Source organism: Coenobita brevimanus, chromosome 30 (assembly GCF_032717465.1).
Source record: "Coenobita brevimanus isolate Jiangsu-jjx chromosome 30, ASM3271746v2, whole genome shotgun sequence".
Taxonomy (NCBI): domain Eukaryota; kingdom Metazoa; phylum Arthropoda; class Malacostraca; order Decapoda; family Coenobitidae; genus Coenobita; species Coenobita brevimanus.
In genome coordinates this window covers 9,847,990-9,852,207 of record NC_136983.1, presented here as the reverse complement: position 1 = coordinate 9,852,207, position 4,218 = coordinate 9,847,990, and the positions used below count along the sequence as shown (strand labels likewise).

Here is a 4,218-nt window from a genome sequence, read left to right as displayed (position 1 = left end):
GTCTGCTCTGTTTGTGTTGAGGAAATAAGAGAATGAACAAAAGGTAAAAAGAAGGCTCTTGCTTTTGGTATTCCAATGATGTGGAGGGAGCCGAAAAATCGTAGTAACGATTGTAATTTTTGTTCCTGCAAATATCAAGGATACAATACAAAGAATAAGAAAGGAATTGTTTATCCTAATCTTCCATCAGCAAGAAGACCTGTATCGGAACGAACTGATCTACCAATCCCGAATCCACCTGATAGTCTTGATTATGTAGAAGCTTAGAGGAAGAAATTGCTGCAGTAGACGATGAAGAATTTGTCCCAGTATGTTCAAGCAATTGGCCACAGCCATTAGCTCAAGATGAATGTAATGGATTTTGTAAGAGACCTTGGTCCCCCCAAAGATGCTGCACAGCTCTTGAAGTCCTAATTAAAAGATAGAGACTTATTAGGCTACACCCAGACACAGACTTCTCTTGGTACCAAGAAAAGGAAAAAGGGTTTGCACCATATGTAAAAAATGATAGATCCTTAGTTTATTGTAATGCCATAAGTGGCCTAGTGCAGACTCTTAGCAGAGATTATAATGCAGAAGAATGGAGACTATTTATAGAGTCATCTATAAGAACCACGTTGAGTACACCGCTTCCCGTCTGATCAGCGAAGTTAAGCAACGTTGGGTCTGGTTAGTACTTAGATGGGTGACAGCCTGGGAACACCAGATGCTGTTGGCATAACGTTCTCCCTGCGTGTCAAGTGGGATTGGTGGAGGATTAATGCCCCTCCCTGTAAAACAATTAACTTTAAGCCCTTGGCCACCCCGTTTGGGATACATGGTGTCTGGCAATGAATGAATGAATCTATAAGAATCCTGAAAGGGGTACATCTTCATAATGATACTAAATATGCATCAATATTTGTTCCTCATTTTGTGCATTTGCCAGAAACATACCAGAATATGGCAAAACTTCTTGAGATAATCAGCAACAATGAACACAGCTGGTTCATGGGTGGGGACCTGAAAGTTCTGTGTATGTTATTGGGTCAGCAGTCAGGGTATACAAAATTCCCATGTTTTTTCTGTGTGTGGGACAGCAGAGCCAAGGATTTACATTGGGTTCAGAAAGAATGCCCCCCCCCCCAAAAAAAAAAAAAAAAAAAAAAAAAATCTATAGCTTGGTCCAAAAACATAATCAGACATAGCTTGGTGAGTCCATATAAAGTGCTTCTGCCACCGCTTGATATTAAGCTTAGATTATTGAAGCAGTTTGTCAAAGCCCTGTCAAAATATGGAGTCTGTTTTATGTATTTGTGTCCAAAGTATCTTGTTTTGCCTGAAGCCACATTGAAAGAGGGCGTATTTACTGGACCTGATATTAGAGAACTGATTTCTGATGCAGAATTTTATGGTGCAATGAGCGACCTGGAATATGAGGCTTGGGTATCATTCAAAGGAGTAATTTTAAGGGTTTGGATAACAATAAATCTCTAAATTACAAAGGAATTGTGAGAAATTTGTGGGTCAAGTTTAAGGAGTTGGGTTGCAGCATGAGTCTCACTTTTTGGATTCGCATTTGGATTTCCCCCTAGAAAATCTTGCAGCTGTGAGTGAAGAACTGAGTGAAAAATTTCATCAGGATACCAAGGACATGGGAAGAAGGTACCAGGGGCGTTGGGTTATCAGTATGGTGGCGGACTATTGCTGAATGATTCATAGGGATGCACCAGAAAAAGTGTACAAACGACTTGCCACCAAACGAAGTTTTGGAGCAAAAAACTGAGAAGTTACAAAAACTAGAGAAGTTATATGTGAGTCCTGGAATACACAGTATAGTGTTGTTTCCTTTTTGTTTATGTTTTCTGTATTTTTTCATTTTCAGTAAATTTAGAACAATATTGTATAAACTGACTGGAATATATATTTGCTATATTTTAATTAAGTTTCTCTTTAAATTTGTATTAATTGTGTTGTGATGGAAACAATCTAAATGTATTTTTGTACTGTGTTCATCAGTACAATAAAAAATAATCAGAATTAAAACAATTTTTAACGACTTTAATTTTGCAGATCTGTGTAATCAGATATGTAGCTCTCATTGGCATCACCCAATGAATAGCAGAAAACAAAAGTGAACCAACCTGTAAAACTGTGTTGTTTCTATTGTAAGCAGACTCTTGGAATCTGCATCTGACGACGAGTGAATATGCAGTAACACTCAAGGCAGGGCCAGTGAGCTTATGTTTCTTAGGGATTCAAGCTGCAGCAAGTATCAGATTGTTTCAGCGGGTAAGGCAACGATATGGTACTTGACTTGAAACCTGCTTATTCCTGTATGGACATGAATAAATTTTATAAGGCAACATACGACGTTCCTATTTTGGGATAAAAAATTTGTTACTTTGTCTTTACAAAGTTACGCACTTTTAGTCTAGTGATGATTTAAAGTGAGATAATAATTTCCAAGGAAATACTACTAAAAACATATTTGCCGAATCGAGACTAAAGGTTATAACAACAAATAAGTCAAGAACAAAAACACATAGGGTGGTAAAAATCGTGAAAACTAGAAGAGTAAAAAGAGGTATTAGAGGTGATAAAAAATTATTTTAGTTCAGCATACATGATTAACTAAACCCACTGAATTTTTTTTTTTTTGCACTCAGGTAAAAAATAATTAATCAACTAATTTTTTATTAATACGTATTTTATTATTCGCAAAATAGGAACGTTTGCGCTTGAAATATTTATAACATAATAATACGATAATAAAGGGGTGGGTGATATATAAGAAATGGGGCAGGAAGTCCTGGGTAGGTTCCTTAGTAGAAACAGAAATACGCGATTTTTTCTAAACCATCCCTCACAGGATGAAACGTCTGCCAAGAAAGAGAGAGAGAGAGAGAGAGAGAGAGAGAGAGAGAGAGAATTTTTAGTTATACGTGCTCACTGATACACGCTTGAACTGTAGGGTGTCCGTTGTTTTATATATATATATATATATATATATATATATATATATATATATATATATATATATATATATATATATATATATATATATCCCATTGGATCCCAGGGGTGCTGGGCGAGGCATTGCACTGGGAGGGCACTAAGCGTGCCGCTCTCCGCATATCGGTTCATTGTCGCGAAGCTCATAGCTCCCTACCCGGGGGTTCGTTACTTTATAAAGACTTGAAAAATCCCAGTTCTGTCCAGTACTCTGGACACCGGGCTCCAATGGGTTAAGTATATATACATATCTATCTATCTATCTATCTATTTATCTATCTATCTATCTATCTATCTATCTATCTATATATATATTCCATCTCTTGAGACCACATTACCTCACGGTTTACCCTAGTAACTTCATTTCTTTCCTTCCTATAAATCATTTTATTCCAGTGTTCTCTGTTCCATACACACCTCTCACCTTCTTGACGTAGAAAACTAGAAATATAAATAGATCGAGAGTGGGGGGAATATTAAAAAAAAAAAAAGTAAATGACGGAACAGGAGAGATGGAGAAGCTTAGTTAAAGAAGGAAGACGAAGTATAGGAGAAAAAAACAGAAAAAAAAAACGAGCTAAAGAGAAGAAAGAGAGAGAGAGACAGACAGAAATGGAGCAGGATAAGAAGATTGGAAGTAATAATACCATGGATAATGATAAGAGGATAAAAAGCAGCAGAGGCAGAAAGAAGAGGAGGAGGTGTGGGAAGAGGAAAAGGAGGAAGAAAAAGAAGATTAAGAAGAAGAAGAGGAGGAGGAGGAGGAAGGAAACGAAGATTAAGAAGAAGAAGAGGAGGAGGAGGAGGAAGAACACGAAGATTAAGAAGATGCAGAGGAAGAGGAGAAGGAGGAGGAAGAAGAAGAAGAAGAGGATGAGGAGGAGAAGGAGGAAAAGGAAGAGGAAGAGCATTGGGAAGAGGAAGAGTAGGGGATGGATGAAGCGTAGCAGGTAGTGTCGAGGTGCTGGTGGTAGAAAATAGTTTTAGAGGGGAGGAAGAGGAAAAGATAAAGATATAGAATGATAGGAGGAGTAAGGAACGGAGAAGGAGGAGGAGGAAGAGGAAGACGTAGTGTAGGAGGATACTGTAAAATGAACTTCAAGGAAGATGGGAGAAGAAGAAGTGAACGAGAAGAAAGAAAAAAATATATATGATGATGATGGAAAATTGGAGCAGGAGGAGGAGGAGGAGGAAAAGAAATAGAAATAAACAGAGGTTGAAGAA

The 4,218-nt window shown here is 37.6% G+C and overlaps 1 pseudogene; it reads left to right on the top strand.

The window, feature by feature from the left end:
* The first annotated feature begins 598 nt into the window (after window positions 1-598).
* LOC145395320 (5S ribosomal RNA) lies at window positions 599-718 on the top strand (annotated as a pseudogene).
* Window positions 719-4,218: the final 3,500 nt, after the last annotated feature.